This window comes from Podarcis liolepis (genome assembly GCF_965112155.1).
Source record: "Podarcis liolepis genome assembly, chromosome: 17".
Classification (NCBI taxonomy): Eukaryota; Metazoa; Chordata; class Lepidosauria; order Squamata; family Lacertidae; genus Podarcis; species Podarcis liolepis.
This window is the reverse complement of record NC_139571.1, coordinates 39,062,361-39,084,954: the sequence shown is the minus strand read 5'-3', so window position 1 is coordinate 39,084,954 and position 22,594 is coordinate 39,062,361. Positions and strand designations below refer to the sequence as shown.

Below are 22,594 nucleotides of genomic sequence, written 5' to 3'. Positions count from 1 at the left end.
TCAGCAGCCTCCAGACTACCCCAAAGAACTCTGCTAGCTGGCTACTTGAGGATGCAAGACAGGCTGTGTGATGCGCCTTCTTTGATGCATGTACTGCCATGTTGTGGGCATGAATATGTACACCAACCAGTCTTGGGTTGACCTCAAAGGGGGCTTGCACCACTTACACCAGGCATTCCCAAACTCGGCCCTCCAGCTGTTTGGGGACTACAATTCCCATCATCCTTGACCAGTGGTCCTGTTAGCTTGGGATTATGGGAGTTGTAGTCCCAAAACAGCTGGAAGGCCGAGTTTGAGGGTGCCTGACTTACACTCTAGTCTTCATCTGACTTGCTTCATAGCCCATAACTCCCCAGAATACCCAGCAGCCACAATGCTGGAGAAGATGCTCAGGAACAATTGTGTCAACCACCTGTCTTATCTTGCCATCCCACAGTGAGAGCAGGGCCTTGACAGCATCATAATCTTTTCCAACTGGAAAATCCTCCAGTGCAATTAGTTTCTGGATCTATCAGTTTCTGGATCTATCAGTTTCTGGATCTATCAGTTTCTGGATCTTGCAACAAACATGGAGGAGGAAGAGGAGGAGGAATTTCAGCTGCCTAATCCCTACTTTTGGTCCATCACTCAGGGAACATCTATTCTACGGGACCTCTTCTCCTGGTATGCCCCACAGAGGACCTTACGGTCTGCAAATAATAACATCCTGGAGATCCCGGGCCTCAGGGAGATTAGTCTGGCCTCGACCAGGGCCAAGGTCTTTTTGGCCTTGGCCCCAGCCTGGTGGAATGCTCTGCCACACGAGATCAGGGCCCTGTGGGATTTGACATCTTTCTGCAGGGCCTGTAAGACGGAGTTGTTCTGCCAGGCCTTTGGTCAGGGCTCAGCCCGACTCCCCTTCCCTTTTTGGATAAGAACTAGCACAAAAGAGGCCTCCCAGCATTCTCACAGGCGCATATAAGATCAGCGTACACAGTTGGGCCTGATGAGCATTTACTGTTCCCAACCCAAATCGTGCAGAAAGCCATCTAATTCAGATTTTAATTTTATCCTGACTTGTTTTTAAGATGTAATTTAATTATTGTTTGATTTTATATCAGTGTTTATATTTGATGTTAGCTGTCCTGAGCCCGGTCTTGGCCGGGGAGGGTGGGATACAAATAAAAGTTTATTATTATTATTATTATTATTATTATTATTATTATTATTAATGCAATTGCTGCCATCTCCCTCACCTTAAATGGCAGGGGACGGAGAAGCTTCTTTTCCAAATATTATTTTGCTACTGTTTGTGTCCCTGACTGTAGTAGCATTAGGGGCATTTTAGAGATGAAAAATATATATTGGTTGCCATTATAGCTGCCGTTTCACCACTCCCAAACTCTGGAATGATTCTGCATCCAGATCACTTTGGGAATAAGAAAATGATGACTCATCCACTAAGACTGGAGATTCATTGCTACTGCTGATGCTACCAGCAGAGGAATTGGCAAAATAAAGTTTCATAAGAAAACAGAAGACACCACCATGACTCTCATCACCCCTGCCAGAGGTGAATTGGAGAGTATACCCTCCCCAAAAGTCAGAGAAATGGCCCCGAAATTCACAGCCCACAAACAGGGCTGCAGGGTGGGCATTTCAGTACAGTCCTAACAGTCCTTTACAATCTATCATTGTAAAATAATATTTGAAAGTGTGCAGAGGGAATCAGATAAAGACATCAATGGATATTGGCAAATAAGTACCGGTATTTGGGAAATATTTGAGGAGTTATCTGAGATCAATGCTCACAAAGATAGATTTCTCGGGGGGGGGGGGGTCATTGGAAGCACTTTAGTCTGAGTTTCCTTAGTAAACTATAAGACCACATTAATGTCATAGAGATAATCCCTTCCATAAGGAATAAATGATTTTCACAACTCTTTTCCTTCCTTGCTTTCAAGTAAATGCTTACATCTCCATAGACTGGCATTTAGCATCTACCGGTACTTAAAGCTTTGCACTCATATTGAAACTTTGGCTCCGTAAGCATTTTTCACAAAGACCATCCCTACGGCAACAGACCACAAACTTCAACTATTAATGATAAGCAACTAATTTTCTTTTTTTAATAAGCCAACCCATGCTAATAATGACAGGGGTAGGGAGAAAGAGAGAGAATTTCCATTTACTGAAATGCAACTGATGACTTTCAAATCTCTCTCTCTCTCTCGACACCTTGATCAGTAGCACAGACAGCCTTTATATCCAGTGCTCAAGTCACTTCCCCTAACAAGGACAAAAAGACAACAACTTGGTCTCTTCTGGGTCCTAGCATCCCTCTGCCTCAACAGCTCCCACTCAGGTAACTGATGGTCAGCTGTCTTGGTAAGGTAAAGAACCCTGGACGGTTACGTCAAGTCAAAGGCAACTATGGGGTTGCAGAGCTCATCTCACTTTCAGGCCAAGGAAGCTGGCGTTTGTCCACAGACAGCTTTCCAGGTCATGTGGCCAGCGTGACTAAACTGCTTCTGGTGCAATGGAACATCATGATGGAAATCAGAGCGCACGGAAATGCCGTTTACCTTCTCGCCACAGCGGTACCTATTTATCTACTTGCACTGGTGTGCTTTCGAACTGCTAGGTTGGCAGGAGCTGGGACAAAGCAATGGGAACTCACTCCGTCGTGGGGATTTGAACCGCCAACCTTCCGATCGGCAAGCCCAAGAGGCTAAGTGGTTTAGACCACAGCAGGCATAAACAAAATCTTGCCCTTCAAGAAGGACATTTGGTGTGTTTTGGACTTAACTGGATTGAATAAATATAAATTAAATCACATTTACATGTAAGAAGAAGAAGAAGAGTTTGGATTTGATATCCCGCCTTTCACTCCCTTTAAGAAGTCTCAAAGCGGCTAACATTCTCCTTTCCCTTCCTCCCCCACAACAAACACTCTGTGAGGTGAGTGGGGCTGAGAGACTTCAGAGAAGTGTGACTGGCCCAAGGTCACCCAGCAGCTGCATGTGGAGGAGCGGAGACGCAAACCCGGTTTCCCAGATTACGAGACTACCGCTCTTAACCACTACACCACACTGGCTGAACATACTAAACAGTTGTTCTATGTGGTTGCTTTTCCAGAATGTTTGGTGCTGACGATCACCTTGAAGGACTCTGTTCCCTTTTGTCTCTTTCTTCTGCCTAATGGTTTTAGGTAATCTTCAGATGATCTCATCCATCACACGGGCCCTTTTCTCATATACCTCAAATCAAGCGGGCAATTCCAGATAAAAATAAGCATCTTTCCAGAAACGCCATGCCTGCAGACATCAGAACATCCATTTTTGTATTGGTTTTGCATGGATCCAATTTGCCTCCTGAAGCAAAATGGAAGAGCAAAAAATAATTCCATTTAAAGTTGGATGTGTGAGAGATGTGGAGGGAAGGGGTGAGCACCAGTTCACCCACAGTTAAGCTTCTTTCAGTGCACTTTTAAAAATTAAGTTTGTTACATAATTGTCAACCAATGGACTTGTCATGTCTATAATCTAGAGATGGGTGAACGTATCAAATCTGCACTTTCTGAAACAATATGCAAATTGAAACACTCCCATCCTTTGAAATTCACACTTCTCTAAATTTTGCAATGTAGTTCTCCAGCCGAATAGTGTGCGATTATAAATGTAGAACAGCATCATTTGCAACCTGTCAAGACCCACCAGCCATGTAAAATGGACCCAGAAGAGATTTGATATGCCTTCAGGTTACCTTCCTTAGATGACAAAACAACAGATGAGCTGCCAGGCACCTGTAGGGTGGCCAGAGGAGGAGAAACCTCTTGTGGGAGAGGAAGTTTCAGCCGCTACGGTTTGTGGTGCAGCTGAAACTCCCTCTTGGAACAGCAGCCACACAGCTGTTGAAAGAAGAGAAGTCCTGTCCTCTTTTGCATCTGGGCACCCAAAGAACCTGGCAGGTGCAGAAGACATGACTAGGCAGCTGTCTTCAGCTTGGCAAGCCATACAGCTTGCAGTCAAATTTTAAACAAAAGAGAAACCGTGGGACAGGCTGAGATGTTTCTATGCTGGGAGGGAGGGAGTATAGCAGAGCCTTGTTGTGTTTCCTTTGATTGGTGGAATTGATTGGTGGAATTGGCCCTATTACAGAGGCCACACAACACCCATTCCATATTTGTTAGAACTCAAGTCTTTTAGTGTGGCAGCACCAACACATCTCCCTGCCTATTGATACCAGACAGGTCCAAAAACAGGACCTGCACAGCAACTCATCTCCAGCGAGTCTTTCCCCAATTTTTGACATATGTGACGCCGGGGTGCAAAGATCCACCCAGTGCCCCCAGATTTAGTTTAGCCACCCTCAAAGTTGTTGAGCTGTTTGGGGGGGGGGGAATCGCTCACCTGTAACAACGACGCAGTAGGGGAAAACTGCTTTTGTTTCCTGATTCGTCAGGAATATTTGACGCTATGGAGTAACAGAGCACCGGGGGGGGAGGGTCTTTTGCTCCATTGCTTTTCACTGCCGCCGATTGAGAGGGACCGGTATACTACAGTACATATACATTTGACACCCCCCAGAATTCGGCGCCCGGTTGCACCGCACCCCTTGCACCCCTGGATAAAGACGGCCCTGACCCCACTGAAGCAGTTGCTGAGACTGAAGGTCCCTGTCTCCCCACAGCTGCCTAAGTCCCCTCCTTTCTGGGGGTTTTGCCAAGCAATATGAGACTGTGCCTGTGCCTTCTCCTTCTCCTTTGCCCTCTTCATACCTCTCCTGGTTTTGGGAGACTAGAGGGGAGGGGAGCTTGTTGCAGCAGGAGGGGACTCACCTCTGTCTCTTGACCTCCCTCCTCTCCTGCTACTGATTCTGGACTTCTCTCTGCCCTAGACCCCCCCCCCCCTTGGTAAGCCCTGTTATCTCTGCAGCTTCTGTCTGACCCTCCTCCTCCCAGTCTTCTCCCTCTGACTACTCATCATCGTCCCACCACTGATCCCCAGGCTATGAGCCATCTACCTTTGGGAGTTCCCCAACTGGTTCCTCCCTCCATTCTTCTGCATCCAACCAGTCTGTGATACCTACCCAGAAGTTTGGAAAGTTGATGTGTGCTTTAATTTGTTTTTAGGTAAAGGTAAAGGGATCCCTGACCATTAGGTCCAGTTGTGACCGACTCTGGGATTGCGCGCTCATCTCGTTCTATAGGCTGAGGGAGCCAGCGTACAGCTTCCGGGTCATGTGGCCAGCATGACTAAGCCACTTCTGGCAAACCAGAGCAGCACACGGAAACACCATTTACCTTCCCGCCAGAGCGGTACCTATTTATCTACTTGCACTTTAACGTGCTTTTGAACTACTAGGTTGGCAGGAGCAGGGACCGAGCAACGGGAGCTCACCCCGTCGCAGGGATTCGAACTGCCCATCCTCTGATCGGCAAGTCCTAGGCACTGTGGTTTAACCCACAGCGCCACCCGCATCCCTAATTTGTTTTTAGTCTGTCGTTATTTTAACTTTTTCAATGTCTTATTATTGCTATTTTTTGTGATAGTTGCATTGTTTTATCTCTCTTGCAAACTGTTGTTTTATCTTTCTTGTAAACTGCTTTGAGGCCTGTTGTTGTTTTACAGTCAAGCAGTGGATACATTTTAGGACACAGCTGAATAAATTTACATTGCCATCCTACTTGCAATCCTACTTTATTTGTTGGTCACTGACATTGCAAACTACCAGGAAGTAAGCCCCATTGAGCTCAGTGGGACTTATCCCTGGATAAGAATAGGATTTCAATCTTAAAGGATGAGAGGAGCATCCCCTTCGTTGAGTAACAAGAAAGCCCTTTTTGTTACATATATAATTCTGCAAGTGTATATGATGAATTCTAATCAATCTACGTGAAAAGTTTAGTCAAGTTCTAGAACTAGGACTGATTTGCCAGTCTAGTCTATGTAAGAGAAAGCAGGCCAAAAGATAGAACAATAATCCCTTTGGACCTTAAAATAAATGAAGCTTTCTGCACCAGACCTCTCATTCTGCTATTGGTGGTGTATGTATGCCCTAGATAAGCAATTCTTAAACTCTGTTGCTTTGTAGCTCCGTGTATGCAATTAGCTGGCCATCTGCATTCTACCCAATGGAGACCTGATATAGCCAGGTGGGCACCATTTCATTGCTGCTGGGTTGTCCGAGAATATAGCAAATCAAGTTGCTTTGCATTGCATATACAGACCGTGTTTAATATTTCCTGAGGCACTCTGCCCACAGATGGCCACGGTGATGGGATTTTGTCTAAGGTTGGGGGGCAGCTGTTCTCAGTGTCCCTGTGAGGGCCAGCTCAAGAAATTTTGTTGCCTGAGGTACAGCAGCAAATGGCATCCTCTCTACATCAAGGTGCACATTTCCCCCCAAACATTGGAACAGCAAGTGAAATATGACCGAGGCTCCGAATATACATGACAATGGCTTGGGCTGAAGGTCATTCAGACCTGGGCTAATCTCTGGGGAAGTAAGGAAGGGACTAGCTTCCCTCTCCAGAGCCAATTAGCTAATAAATGTCACTAATGACTAATCAAAGGTTGCCACCCATTAGTTATGTTCATATTTCAGGAAGTCCATCCATAACAAGTGGGAAATCTCTCTCTCTCTCTCTCTCTCTCTCTCTCCCTCTCTCTCTCTCTCTCTCTGTGTGTGTGTGTGTGTGTGTGTACACACATCTCTCTCTCACACACACACCTAACTTCGGGGTGGGGGAGAAATTGGGTTCTCATTTTAATTCAAACCTAACTAATCAATTCTTTCCAAAATCATGCAATAACTAAAATGCACCCATTCCTCAAAATTTACACCTCCAGATTTTGTGATGCCAGTCTCCAACCAAATAATATGTGCAAAAAATGCATATATTGGAGGGAAGTGTGCCTAAAAATGAGTTTATCATTGAAAATAATGCACATAAACACATTGTTGGGCAAAAATTGCTTGCAAGGAATGGCCATTGGGGCAAATGGCATACAAAAAGTTATATTAGGGGAAACGCCCCAAAAATGTGGATGAATTTTCACAATGACTTTTTTTTAAAAGGCAAATTGATACAGAAATGTGACCAATTTAATTCTGGAGACATGAGGAACTGAGATTGATAAATTCCTGAATCCCTGGTGTGCCTTCAGAAGAAAGACAAAACTCTGGCTGGAGCACTTTGGGGTTCTTTTCTCATTGCCTAAGCTTCTCTCTTCTCTTTCGCTGACTTTGTCTACTCAGCCAATAGGTTGCTGCACATAGAGAGTCTGCAGAAGCAATCCCAAAGCTTTCACACATTGCAGTGGATCAGGACCCTAGTCCCTCAGCAGGAAAATGTGTCACTTGGACTGTGTCCTACTTTGATGATACCTTTTTGGCAGCTCTCCCTTTTAAGCTGATTGCTCGCAGTGTTTAATTATGAGGGATGTCACCGCTGGAGACCGATTTGCTGTTCTAATTAGAACAGCATTGTGTCGTGGGATCTTAATGGTTCTTGATATCAATCAAATGGAAAGTAAAATCACTGATGGCTACCTGCATGGCACAACAGGTATTTGGGCGAACAAAACACATTAATACTCACCTGGCCATTACTCACCTTTACACAATGGCATTTAGGTAGACACTGGTACCTGTGACAAATTTTAGGCGGGTCCCGGGAGGGTGGAAACAGAAGAGGCACATAAGGTGAGAACAAATGAGAGGCCCATCAGAAAAAGCAACAGAGATACTTCCTTCCACCCTTAGAAGGTCAGCAGAAGAAAGCATGGGGTTTACAAAATGCAGGTACACAAACATCACACCTAATGCATTCTATCTAGAAGGTTAAATGTAATTAATACTGGGACAGTTAGAGCCAAATCTGTATCTATATCTAATATTCAATCAAATTTCACAATTTTTGCATCATTGCAGGTGGTGGATAGTTGGCAAGTGTACAGTCAAACCTCGGTTGTCAAACCTAATCCATTCTGGAAGCCCGTTCGGCTTCCGAAATGTTCGACAACCAAGGCGCGGCTTCTGAGCGGTTGCAAGAGCTTCCTGCACTCAAGCAGAAGCCATGTCGGACATTCAGCTTCCAAAAAACGTTCAGAAACTGGAACACTTACTTCTGGGTTTTCAGCATTCAGGAGCTGAAATGTATGGTAAAATAGACATTTGGGAGCTGAGGTTTGACTGTTTCAGTCAGGGCGCCTGTCAGGGCTGCCTCAGGTCCTAGCTCACAAAGGACCAACGCCAGTTTCTCTTTATATACAGAAGTGTTTATTGAAGTTCATTTTCCGCTTCACAGCCGCGGCGCGCAGCCCTACGTCTGTTACGCTAGACCGTTGAAGTCCCGTCTGAGTCAGTCCCTCCCCTGCACCAGTTTAAGAGCCTTGCCTTGCTCCACCTCCTTCTTTCTTCCCTCTTCCGCAGGGTCTTCCTGCCCACTGGGGTTTAGCCCCTCCTGGACTCTTCTGACGCTGACTCCCCAGATTGTTCCCCCTCCCTCCGGCGGGCTTTAGGACCTGGCTCCCCATCCGGGCTCTCTGTTTTCCCGCGCGCCTGTACATTTGAACTTGGCGCGCGCGCCCAGCTCCCAACCTTCCTTCTGATCGTTACATTACTCCCTTCACTGCTTCCCTCCTCTTCCGGGAGGATGGCTGGTTCTGACCTTCCCTCCATTCCTGCTGACGGAGCCGCTCCCCCTGACACACTGGAACCTTCCCCCCCCCTTGCCACTCTCTGGTGGGGAAGCTGGTCCTGATCTCCAGCTGCCGCTTTGGGATTCCCCGCTGGCCCCTTGTCCCTGATGCATCCCCCCTGGGACCCCCCCTTGTCCTGACCACCGGCGCCCCCTTCTGGGAATCCTCTGATTCGCTGGAGAGGCTCATGGAATCCCTCGGACCACTGTCATCCTCCTCCCCGCTGTCCTCAGATTCTTCCCAATCGCTCTCCATCTCCTGTCTCCCCTGTGCCTCTGTCCCTGAACCCCTGACAGAGCCTGACTCCTTTTGCAGGGAAAGGGGGAACAAATGAGAACCTACAAAAGGAAAGGAGGGGGAAGAACACACCAGAGGATGATAAAAATGGGTGGATGTTTTCCTAGCTAGGGATGCCTCCCTTCTCCTGTTTGTATTTCCCATCCAGTCCCACCATCAATCATGTGAATGGGAAGCAACCTGTCCTGAAGATGGATGAGCAATGGCACATGCACAGCTGTGAATATGTAGGAAAACAATTCCTTCAGCCTGTATTTTTCCTAAATAGACAACAAGGGGGAGAGTGATGGGAAGAAGCCCCCACTTGGTTTTGACAGAGGAGAGGGAGGAGAATGGTACGCAGGCTTGGCCAGGACAGCTTTCTTGTTATAGCTTCTGGGCTTGATGAGGCATCTGACCCTCACCTGAGCCTTCTCCAGCTGAGGAATCATGCACCTCCTTCCTGACTTAATGAGCCCCATGTGGGCTGTGGGTCCTTGCCTGCCTTCCTGCAGAACTGACAGCTGTAAGTTCTGGAATCCTGAGATCCCATCCCATTTTGCCACTTAAGGCAAAACAGGAAGCGCCACCCTGTTCTGCCACACCACCAGTGGGGCACTCACCACCACTGAGCCACCTGCTGGAGGAACTGCGGCTGTACCAGCAGCTGTGTCACCTCCACCGCTGGTGGAGAAGCAATGCTGGCATTGGTTCCTGAAAGAGCTTGCAAGATCTCTCCCAAATCTTAGGATATATTTTGCTCTCCTAGACATCTTGCAAGACTTTGAAGATCTTGCAGGAAATCAGCAGGAAATCACCTGGTTAACTGAAACACACACCTTTATTTATTTATTTATTTATTTTCTCAATCTACCAGATTTGCACAAAACAGCATGAGTGAGTCTGTGTGTGTGTTGCTCCAAGCCAGGAAAACTGAGATCTTTGGGTATTTGTTTACATACACCCTTTGTGATCTGCCATGTGCACATACACCTTTTGTGATATACCATGCTTGCACAAAAGTGCAGTCCAAGAATAAAAATAAGCAATGCTTCACTCCAAACAAGGTAAGGATTGGGAGTTATTCACATGGAAGGCTGCCTGTCGCTTCAATTCTGCACGCAGGCCTGGCCAGGACGCAGGCCATCTTGCAAGACTTTGGTGAGATCTCACAAGATCTTGCAGGAAATCAGTAAGGAAATCTGATTCACTCCAAATCAGTGCCAAATGCCAGCAAAAGGCCATCTGCAACATTTGCCAGTGAAAACCCCATGTTTCCAAGCGCCCAACAAAATCAGCTTTCAGCGCCGTAACCCACGGGGGTCACGATTTTGCTGAAAAACTGAAGTCATCCAATTCACTCCAAAATGGCATGAAACACCAGCAAAAGGCCGCCTGCAATGTTTAGCAGTGAAAACCCCACATTTTCCTGCAACCCAAAAAATGAGGCTTTGGTGCCCTAACCCACGGGGTCACGGTTTCGCCAAAAACCTGATGTCATCTTATTCACTCTAAAGTGGTGCCAAACACTATCCAAAGTCCCCCTGCAATGTTTGGCAGTGAAAACTCCATGAAGCTTACCTCATGTTGCTGTATTTAATTTCTCTCATTATGTTATATTGTTCAAGTGCAACCAGTGTTCATCTGTGGCACAAAAGGCTTGGACATAGAGGCTTCAGGATTATAGCAGACCTGCCAAAGAAAGGTTTGGTGAGGGGAATGGAAATTAAATATTGTAAAGTTGACCTAAATAGTGAAATATGTGAATGTTGTTTGTTAGAGAAGGAAACAAGACCTTCTACCCCCAAGCAAAGCCAGAAAAGTTCAACAGAGCCAATGCAACTTATTCACACTGATATATGTGGTTCAATTCAACTAATGTCTCATGGGGAAAACAACAAAATGGGGGGGGGGGATTCTGCTAGTACCGTATTTTTCGCACCATAGGACGCACCGGACAATAGGACGCACTTTGTTTTAGAGGGGGGAGAACAAGAAAAAAAAATTCTCCCCCTCTCTGCCGAGCGCCCCTTCAGCGAAGCGGCAGGAGGTGCTGCGCAGAGAGGGGGAGAACTTTCCCCCTCTTGTTTTCCCGCTCTAAAACAAGGTGCCGTTTAAGGTGCGTTCAGGCGGCTACCTTGGAAGCCTGGAGAGCGAGAGGGGTCGGTGTGCACTGACCCCTCTCGCTCTCCAGGCTTCAGGTTCCTTTCGACCTGCTCTTTGGGGCTAGCGGGGGGAAGCCCACCACCAGCCCCAAAGAGCAGGTCAGGGAGCAGCGGAAAGGCGCAGCAGAGAGGCTCCTGCCATAGCCGCGCGTCACCTCTCCAGCCGGGAGAGGGTCGCGGGGCTATGGCGTCTTCGCTCCATAGGACACACACACATTTCCCCTTCATTTTTGAAGGGGAAAAGTGCGTCCTATAGAGCGAAAAATACGGTATATGTTGGTAATATGATTTTGGTTATTGAGAACAAACAAGATTTTACAAAAATTGTTGAGTGTTTAAATAAGAATGTTTTGAGAATTGACATGCTAGATTAAAATTGATGAATTCAAATTGGGCACATTGAGAAAGGGATTGTAAGAAAAACATTGGGGCCTAATTTGAATAGTAGAGTGCCTGGTATCTGGTGGGTAATCTCATCCTTTATTTCCACTCTGTGGCTCCAGACCAAATCATCTGTCAGGAGAGCTATGGCCTGGCAAGGACACAGGCCTGGCCAGGACGGCTTTCCTGTAATTGCTTCTGGGCTTGATGAGGCATCTGACCCTCACCTGAGCCTTCTCCAGCTGGAGTTCACAACCACAATAGGTGATGAAAAGGTCTGTAGATATGCTGCACAGAAAGTGGGGGAAGGAGGTAGATAAAAAGAGCAGGTGCGATGAAAGGAGCAGGCAAGAGAAGTCGCAGCTGCTTTTGTCTCCTGCCTCATCCTTGGATTTACTAGCAGCCAGTGAGGTTGCAACCCGGCATCCCTCAAAAGGAAATGAGAAAATCTGCTAAAGCTGGAACTTATTCATATGCAAAAATTCAATTGCTATTCATAATTCAAAACTGGAAAGCAAAATTTGCCTTGAGATTAGACTGCTTTAGACTCATTGGCAACATAATTTGATGCTTGACAAATGATCTCAGATGCTGTCAGAGCCCATCAGAAGCTCAATGCTGCTGTCTGTCACGTATCAAATGCCCTCAGACACTAAAGCACATTGCATGCCAACTATCCGATACCGTTAAGTACAGAAAGCAAAGGTTATAACAAAAAACGTTCAGAAAATACCTGAGTGTTTAGCAAATACTCAGCATCAAAGTTTGCAGAGGATTTTGAAAAGCAAATTGGTTTGAGTTCTGGAATTTGTAAACAATCAAAAACAGAAATCTTATGCCCAGAGAGAACACAGTGGGGGAAAATACATCAGATGCTGCTCTGCAAAACCACAAAGAACTGTATTTTTTGCTCTATAAGACTCACTTTTTGTTGGGAGTTGGAACTTAACTGGTTAAGTTGTTCCCATGGTGCCTCAGCATTCTGACGTCAGCTTTAGAAGCTGGGAGGAGCTTGGGCAAAGATTGCCAGTCCCACTCTGTGTTCCGTGGGGAAAAGACGCAGTGTTGGAATGGCTGCTAATAGTCCTGGAAATTCCTGAGAAATATCGGAATAAAAGCTGTAAATAGACAAGCCTGGACTCTGTGTGTGTTTGTCTGGAAGCCAAGCAACGTGACAGTTTACACCGCTGTGAAAAACTCTGCTATGGCGTGACGGAGAGCTCGGAGCAGAGCATGCGGCAGAAGAAGTGTGCCGGGCAGTGAAGAGCTAATTGAGGGCCATAAATCAATTAGCGGGAGTCACGCCTGATAACCAAAAGTCACAGGTTATGGATCCATAAATCATCGCTTGTAAAACTGTCACGGAAGAAACTGCCGGAATGCGTTTGAAGTCTGCGGTGTCGAGCAGGAGGCAAAGGAGCAGCTGCGGAGTTTGAAAGCAGCTAGCTGAAAAAACGCAGAGGTTTGCTGTGGAGCCAGGAGCTGAGAACAGCAGGGAATCGTTTCTCCACGGAGAAGGGAGAGCCAGAGAAGCTGAAACTTTTTGTAAGTAAGCTTGGGGCCCCTTGGGAGAACGGGAGAAGATGGCAGAGAGCCAGGATGTACCGGTGGAAAAGCTCACTCTACAGAGTTGGGCAACCTGGAGGCAAAGAATAAAGGGGTGGTTCCTGGTCCATGGGCTTTGGGAAGCAAGCCAGAGGGAGCCACTACCACCACCACCCAGCGCTAAAGCGGCTGGAGACGTTGCAGGCTGTGAGGCTGCGTTGCCTGAAGATAGCCAACAGAAAATGCAAAGAGAGCTGGAAATGCTCAAGGCATGCGTTGATGCATCACTGAGACCCCACTTAGAGGGTGTGAAATCAGCGTGGGCTGCCTGGAATATACTGAAGGGTTTGTGTCAAGCTTCAGCGGGAGGCCAGAGCCCTGCAGACGCTGGTCTAGAAGCCCCTATTCCCCAATCAGCCTCAAGGAGTGCTGGTGCGCAGATCGGGGGGGCCAAGAGTTCCAAAGGCAAGTTTGAAAAGTTTTCCACTGAACCTGCTGGAATGAAGAGCAGCTTCAGGGGGGGCGAGGCTGGTGGGAGGCGCCGTTCCAGAAGGAGGAAGGCCAAGCCAGCTGGGAGCCCCGGGCAGTGTTTTTCCACTGGAGTTCAACATCTGCGTGGCAGTTGCCCCCACCGGAGCACACAGGCGCGGCAGGATGTTGTCAAGGACACTTTTCATGGGAGCCAGTCGGGTTTCCATGGGAACCAGTCTGGGAGAGCAGGCCAGCCTGGGAACGCAAGAGGAGGACGCGGAAAACAACGTGAGGAGACGTATCAGATAACAGCTAGTCTGGCGTTGGCTGAAGACAGCCGTGGGACAAGCACTGAGTTTCGTTTCGTTATCGACTCTGCTGCTAATTGCAATTTGATTCCAGAGACACCTGCTGTCGAAATGCGGAACTGCAGGGCTGTTTTAACTGGGATGACGGTTATGTTCACAGACAAAACACAAAAACCAGTCTGTGGTGTGGCTAACGTGTTTTTCTCTTTCAGAGGAGGGAGACAACTGGTCAACGTGCAGAGGGAGAACAATGTCTTTGTTCTGGAGTCACCTCTGGAGGGTTGTGGGAATGCTGGAAAAGCACAGGTGCAGTGTGCTAAGGTTCCCAGTCATGTGCAAAAGTTGCACAGGTGCACAAAAGGGTGTAAAATCACACAATGTGGGAGGTCCCAAGGGTGCAGGACCTGCGAAGGTGCAAAGGGGCTTGGTTTTCCCGGGTTTGGGAGGGTAACCAAAGAGCTCTTTGAGCTTGTTCACACAGATCTGTCAGGACCCATGCGGTGTGAGAGTCTGGGTGGGGCCAGGTATGTGCTGTCGCTGACAGGTAACCACAGCCAGGTTGGCTGGAGTTTCTCTCTCAAATCACAGGGGGAGGTGGCGCAACTGTTCCAGGATTGGGTTGCGGAGGTGGAACTAAGGTTCTCCACCAGGGTGCAAGGGTTCAAGAGCGACCGAGGGTCACAGTTTACTAGGTCTGCTCTGGAGAAGTTTTTCAAGGAAAAGGAAGTACGTCACCAGGTGACGGGTGCAAAGTCTCCTCAAAGGGAGGAGAGGGAGGCAGAGACTGATCCCGGTGATGGGGACCAGGTCCAGAATCAGGGTTCAGATCCCGGTGATGGGGACCAGGTCCAGGGTCAGGGGTCAGGGCAGGTTTGGGCATCTCCAAGGGTTGTGAAAGGAATGTCCAGGTGTGAGGCTTCATCTCCGGTAAGCGTAATGGAGAAAGCTCACGGACGGGTTGTCAAGTCAGAGGGGGAAGAGTCTGACGGAGAAGACACAACTGCTGGCCCTAATGGGTCAGTAGGGTATCAGGTCACAGGTGCGTGGAAAAGTGTCGCACAGTGTGATTCTGGGAGTGTTGAAGGGGTTCAACAGGTGCCTGGGAAAGATGCCGGGGAGAGGCACAAGGCAAAGGGAAAGGTGTTGAACTCAAAAAGGTCTTGTCAGAATGTGATGCAAGAGGGGGTGTTGGGAGTTGGAACTTAACTGGTTAAGTTGTTCCCATGGTGCCTCAGCATTCTGACGTCAGCTTTAGAAGCTGGGAGGAGCTTGGGCAAAGATTGCCAGTCCCACTCTGTGTTCCGTGGGGAAAAGACGCAGTGTTGGAATGGCTGCTAATAGTCCTGGAAATTCCTGAGAAATATCGGAATAAAAGCTGTAAATAGACAAGCCTGGACTCTGTGTGTGTTTGTCTGGAAGCCAAGCAACGTGACAGTTTACACCGCTGTGAAAAACTCTGCTATGGCGTGACGGAGAGCTCGGAGCAGAGCATGCGGCAGAAGAAGTGTGCCGGGCAGTGAAGAGCTAATTGAGGGCCATAAATCAATTAGCGGGAGTCACGCCTGATAACCAAAAGTCACACTTTTTCCCTCCTAAAAAGTAAGGGGAAATGTGTGTGCGTCTTATGGAGCGAATGCAGGCTGCGCAGCTATCCCAGAAGCCAGAACAGCAAGAGGGTATGCTGCTTTCACTGCGCAGCGATCCCTCTTGCTGTTCTGGCTTCTGAGATTCAGAATATTTTTTTCTTGTTTTCCTCCTCCAAAAACTAGGTGCATCTTGTGGTCTGGTGCGTCTTATAGTGCAAAAAAATATGGTGCCTAGCTTTATCCAACAAGCCATACAAAGTGGTTCACCTCCAACAGCATTTGCAAATTTCACTTTTCTGAGCTTCAGTAAAACTTAGTGATGCACCTGTGCCCAAAATGTCAGAGTAGTGATATGTTTTCCCCATGACACAGCAGTCTGTTTGTTTCTGCTTGGATCGACGTAAAATGCCCTACATTCTGAGTTCTTTTTAAGTCGTTGCTTTGAACAAATGCCATGGTAGGGGAGAGGTCTTTTGAAAAAAAAAGATGGATTTATCATAAGGCGTGCACACACACGCTTCCCTTCTTCATCTATATGCAGTGTAATGTCATGAAAGAGGAAGGAAAATTTAGTCTATTTAAATCTGCTGCCTGCACAGATGAGACATTCTGGTTAGATTTCAGATTGAGAAAGCTTGGAGGTAGCAAAAAGTAATAATAAAACTAACAATGACCCTTTAAGAACCCATGATATTAAGAATTCTCCACCTGTACTCAGCCCACTAGTCCTGTTAGCTAGGGATGATGGGAGCTGTAGTCCCAAAACATCTGGAGGGCTGAGTTTGCCTATGCCTGAGCTAGCCGCTCAGGTACCCAAGGGTGGGGCAGGGTGCACTGCATGGAGCCTCTGCAAAGTTCACTGCTGCCTGTGGGAATGTTGAGGGTGGCAGGAGAGGATATATTTACAGTGGTACCTCGGGTTACGTACGCTCCAAGTTACATACGCTTCAGGTCACAGACTCTGCTAACCCAGAAATAGTACCACGGGTTAAGAACTTTGCTTTAGGATGAGACCAGAAATTGCTCGGGGGCAGCACAGCGGCAGCAGGAGGCCCCACCAGCTAAAGTGGTGCTTCAGGTTAAGAACAGTTTCAGGTTAAGACAGTGGCGTAGCGTGGGTTGTCAGCACCCGGGGCAAGGCAAGTAATTTGCGCCCCCTAACCCATGGATTTGTGCCCCCTAACCCGTGGATTTGTGCCCCCTAACCCTAACCCCCAGATGTTGCGCCCGGTGCGGCCGGGCCCCCCTGCACCCCCCACGCTACGCCACTGGGTTAAGAACAGACCTCCAGAACTAATTAAGTTCTTAACCCGAGGTACCACTGTATTATTAATATCCTTCCTAACTTGCACTAGCAAGTTCCTTTACTTAGCAGAGTAAGTTTACACAGCAGAAAACTAGTTGCAAACTCATGTGAGTTTATTAAGACAATACGCAATGCAATCTGGCTTGTCACAGTAGTGATATTTAATAAATAAAATAATAATTCACTGGTATCTCGGGTTAAGTACTTAATTCGTTCTGGAGGTCTGTTCTTAACCTGAAACTGTTCTTAACCTGAAGCACCACTTTAGCTAATGGGGCCTCCTGCTGCCGCCGCACCGCTGGAGCCCAATTTCTGTTCTCATCCTGAAGCAAAGTTCTTAACCTGAAGCACTATTTCTGGGTTAGTGGAGTGTGTAACCTGAAGCGTATGTAACCTGCGGTACCACTGTAGTTACTTTCCTGGACGCTGGCTACAGGATGCATCTGTAATGCCAAAGGGAAACAAAGAACAAAAATGCTTTCTGTCCTAAAGACACATTATGCTCGAAAATGTAACATATTTTCCCCTCAAATGGCAGATGCGCTGTGCTAGCTGCTACCGTGCATCAGAGGTCCAAATACAGCTTAGATGTCTGGACACCTTTAAGACAGCAAAGAAAGACAAGTCCAAGCATGTTGTTTTTATGGAAGCAGCTTTGTTTTGAAGGCTTATCTGATAAACAAGGGAGAATTTGTTAACCAAAATGTAATCAAAGTGCAATGCCCTCTCTCTCTCTCTCCCTCTTTCCCCACTGCCATCACAGCTGATTGCTGGGGAATAAATAGAAACAGCATCTTTTTTCTAATCAGCCTCCAAGTCTTGGCTGATTTTTCACTGATTCTTGGAGAAATCACAATCAATCACTTTTCATTGTGATGTCAGAAATGCTTCACTGTGGTGGCAGGAAGAGGAAGAAGATGCCTGAGGATGGAAACAGTGTTAACTTCAGCAGAGAAACTTTTAATAGGTCATCTGGCTGCTCACAGACGGAAGAGGGGCAGGAACATCAATTTAAGGAAGGCAGGAGGATGAGTTCATTGAACCACCATCGCCATGTTTTAGAGCTCATGTGATTTGTCTTCTTCTTTAAGAGCACCAGAAACTTCGGTTTAAGCCATTTCAGCGGATTAAAGCACCCTACCTCAACAAATCCACCTTTTAAATAAATAAATTGACTTTTTGCAGTTAGGAGAGCAAAGGAGGAAATTCACTGATAAGCATGGGCTAAACAAATGAATAACAAGAAGACATATAAAACACCCCACAAGTAAATCGGGACATTTTGGTTAACCTGCTTCTGGCGAACCAGAGCAGCGCACGGAAACGCCGTTTACCTTTCCACCAGAGCAGTACCTATTTATCTACTTGCACTTTGACATGCTTTTGAACTGCTAGGTTGGCAGGAGCTGGGACTGAGCAATGGGAGCTCACCCCGTCGTGGGGATTCAAACCGCCAACCTTCTGATCAGCAAGCCCTAGGCTCTGTGGTTTAACCCACGACACCACCCACGTCCCTACATGTCAGGTGCTAAATGCTGCTAATCACAGCAGGCGTCTTGACAAGGGTGGGGATGCCCACAGCAATCAGAGTGTGTCTTTCTTTGCAGCGTTGAGATGCTCTCAAGTGCTGGCCAAGGCACCCCGGTCCCTATCCCCATCAGCCGAGCGCCACATTATTATCGACTGCACATCCCAGCTCACTGAATAGTCTAATGAAGGACTTCAGAAATATGAAGTGCCCACTCACACAAATGTCCTTTCAGAATCTCATTCACTCTGAATGCTTCTACAGTGGTGCCCCGCAAGACGGAAAACTTGCTAGACGAAAGAGTTCTGTTTTGGAGGTGCTTCGCAAAACGAATTTCCTATGGGCTTGCTTCGCAAGACGACAATGTCTTGTGAGTTCCTGCTGGTTTTTTTCCCTCCCCCCCTTTTTCAAAGCCGCTAAGCCGCTTATCAGCTGATCCGATCAGCAGATAAGCCGCTAATAGCACTAAGCCGCTTATCAGCTGATCCGATCAGCAGATAAGCCGCTAATAGCCTCTAAAAGCCTCTAATAGCGCTAATCCGCTAATCCTTCAATGGGCTTGCTTCACAAGACGAAGAAAACCGCTAGATGAAGAGAATCACAGAATGGATTCTTTTCATCTTGCAAGGCACCACTGTACCTGGTCAGCTGGTGAATAGAGATGAACGAATTAACTTGTTAACCTGAGGTACCAATGTAGTTACAGATTAATAATATTAACAGTTACATGATTCTCCAAGCATGGACCTACTGTCTTTTCTTCCAACTTCCAATAACTGTATTTTCCTCCCTTTCTAGAGCTCAGCATTCAACCTTCTGTATCAACAAAGGTCCGTATAGTAAAAGCTATGGTTTTCCCAGTAGTGATGTATGGAAGTGAAAGCTGGACCATAAAGAAAGCTGATCACCGAAGAATTGATGCTTTTGAATTATGGTGCTGGAGGAGACTCTTGAGAGTCCCATGGACTGCAAGAAGATCAAACCTATCCATTCTGAAGGAAATCGGCCCTGAGTGCTCACTGGAAGGACAGATCATGAAGCTGAGGCTCCAATACTTTGGCAACCTCATGAGAAGAGAAGACTCCCTGGAAAAGACCCTGATGTTGGGAAAGATGGAGGGCACAAGGAGAAGGGGACGACAGAGGACGAGATGGTTGGACAGTGTTCTTGAAGCTACCAGGATGAGTTTGACCAAACTGCGGGAGGCAGTGGAAGACAGAAGTGCCTGGCGTGCTCTGGTCCAGGGGGTCACGAAGAGTCGGACACAACTAACCGACTAAACAACAACATCTCAGTTAGGCCATGCCTTGCAGCTCCTATGAGAGATTTCCACTTTTACCTTCTCCTGCAACTTTGCTCTCTTTCTTTCAAGCAGAGAAGAAGCACTCCCAACACTCTATTCAACTTAACAGTGTTCACAGTGGATTCTAAAACACGGTCATCTAGTCTCACGTAAAATGGAGTCTCTTCTTCACTAGATACCTCCCATGTGACCAATGTTAGCCAATCACGATTTCACCCTGGTTTACCTCATCATTTGCCCCACACATAATGCCAATGCACACCACTGGTAAATACATCCTTATAGAAAAGACAGCACAACTGGTGATCCTCCCTAAGCCAAATAGTGCTCAGATACCATCTATGGTGGCCCACTAGGGACAAATCATTTGAGTACCTGACAGCCTGGCATATACATATGACTGGTGGTCTGCATTTGACTGGGTGGGTCACTACTTTTAGAGGCTTGTTATAGCAGGAAGAGCAGAAATCTAAGGACCATTGTGCGATCTCTGGATTTGTGGATCTGGACAAGTTATCTCATAAATCCATTCATTCTGTCCCTGGAATTCTGTCCCATCATAGTTATTGGTTCTTTCTATGTGATAGCCTGATCTTCAGGGACAGGAGAGCATCATTGGCTACAACGTCATCTTTTTATGCAGTCAGATAAAAAACAAAATTCTTTGTTTTCACTATGAAACATCTCTAAAACTCAGAACAGAACATCAAAAAACAAACATGCGCTCCTCTACTAAAAATAAGAGCAGGAGAGAATTCAAGCATGTAAAATAAAAAAAAATGAGATTAAGATTTAATAATAAAAACTCTTATTGTGGCATGTTATAAAATGCATGTCAAGCGTAACCAGGCTGATTGCTATTTTTGCATTCCAATAATCTTAACTAAATTGGCAGAAGTAGCCACTTGGTAAACAATTTTTGGTGTTCATCGCTCAGAAATGGGATTAAAGGGATCATTTTTAAAAAGAGGATGGAAAGATTTACTAGTGTCAGTATCTGACATGTTCAGCTTAAGGATCATAGATGCTGTGGGATTAATTTTGTAGGTTGCTTCCCTCTGAACATTTTTATTCCACCCTTCCTCCATAGAGATCAGAACATCACTGTAGGCTCAAAACAACCCTGAGAGGTAGATTTGACTCAGGGAATTGTGGAAGTCTACCAAACAAACTTTTGACATCTATATCACAGACAATGCTATAGTGCCACAGTTCAGTGGTAGAGCAGAGGTTTGCCACAGAGTCTTGAACTTTAAATATTTGGAAGGGATTAAACTAACTAGTCCTGGTAGCAGAAGACTGTGCAAGGACTTGTGCTAGTGCAATGGGGCCCAGAACAGCAAATGGGAGGTGGAAAAGGGTACCGGTAACTGTTTATTCTGGCAAGCTGAGAAGTGTTTTTTGATAGAATGATTGCCATAGTAATATGTTGAATTCCTCCCTTCATATCCCATTTAAAAAATATAATCAAAATAGCTCTCAGGGCAGGGGAAGCAAAAAGAGCAATATGTGCAGAAATAGTTCCAGGAGACAAAAGATCTCAGATAGCAGCTCAGGAAAAGACGTTGGCTTTAGTCACACACACCCCAGGCAGCCACTTCCAGTCGGGGCACACAATATTACACTAGATTAAGGGAAGTCTGGGACACAGGTGGCACTGTGGGTTAAACCACAGAGCCTAGGACTTGCCGATCAGAAGGTCGGGGGTTCGAATCCCCACGGCGGGGTGAGCTCCTGTTGCTCGGTCCCTGCTCCTGCCAACCTAGCAGTACGAAAGCCCGTCAAAGTGCAAGTAGATAAATAGGTACCGCTCTGGCGGTAAGGTAAATGGTGTTTCCATGCGCTGCTCTGGTTTGCCAGAAGCAGGTTATTCATGCTGGCCACATGACCCAGAAGCTGTACACCAGCTCTCTCGGCCAATAAAGCGAGATGAGCGCAACAACCCCAGAGTCGGTCACGACTGGACCTAATGGTCAGGGGTCCCTTTACCTTTACCTTAAGGGAAGTCAACATGACACCCTCCAGATGTTGTTGGACTCCAACTCCCAAGAGTCCCAGCCAACAGGGCCAATGATCAGGGGATGATGAGAGCTGTAGTTTGGCAATATCTGGGGGGGGGGTCACACTCCTACACTAGATGATGGGTGCCCAAGATGCTGTCTTCCAGATGTTAGGGACTACAACTCCCAGCATCCTTGACCATTGGCCATGTTGGCTGAGGCTGATGGGAGTTGTAGTCCAAAATATCTAGAGGGTACCACATTGCTAGGTCATATATAGGCTAATGGTGTGTTTCAGTATAAGGCAGCTTCAGTGTACTACCTCGGATTGGGACTTGCCCAGGGCTGCTTCAGTGCAGACCAAGGACTTTGGGACAGCGGTCCAGGGTCAAATTCAGAAGAATGAGCAAGAGGAGTCCACTAAAGCAGCAGGGATCCTGATTTACCACATTTTGAAGTAAATGAAGTAATGCTCATTGCCATCTAACATGATCACTACCGCCCAAAGACCATTAAGTCTAGAGTCTAAAAATTATTGAAAGGCACCACCAAAGCCATGGGGCAGTCAAACTTAAAGTTCATTACTGAGTGTGAGCCTTCAACTTCTGAAGCATCAATACCCCCTTGGTGACAATGATACTTATGAGTTCCTGAGCCTCATGCACCAGGTCTCATGAAGACAAAGAAGCCACTGTGTTGTTCATCTTCTCTTGTAATTTCCTCTCATTAATCATTTCTAGATGATCCGACTTTCAGTGCCTGGTGCAATGAAGAGAAGTGTGGGCGACTGAGAAAATGTGAGCATGAAGTAGAGAAGATATTTGAGTGGGTTGGAGAACAAGCAGATGGAAAAGCAGGAGGATAAGGCCACTGGCAGTGGAGGAAGGCTGATAAGTTCACAAAACAACCTTCCAATCAAAGCAAAGCAGCAAATACTGAAATGTGAGGCATTTGGCAACCATGGGGGACATTGGTCATGAGTAACGCTATGTAATCAAGATCTTGGAAGTAGCATCTATAAAAGAGAGAGAAAGAAAA

The 22,594-nt window shown here is 46.7% G+C and overlaps 1 protein-coding gene and 1 long non-coding RNA gene across 2 annotated transcripts in view; one reads left to right on the top strand and one right to left on the bottom strand.

The window, feature by feature from the left end:
• Nucleotides 1-18,335, bottom strand: part of CPLX1 (complexin 1) — a 189,340-nt gene extending 171,005 nt beyond the window's left edge. The window contains exon 1 of the mRNA XM_083482058.1: nt 18,324-18,335. The gene's annotated coding sequence lies outside the window, so the exon portion shown is untranslated. The remainder of the gene's footprint in view (nt 1-18,323) is intronic.
• Nucleotides 1-22,594, top strand: part of LOC310696537 — a 243,674-nt gene that overhangs the window by 1,625 nt on the left and 219,455 nt on the right. The window lies entirely within an intron of this gene.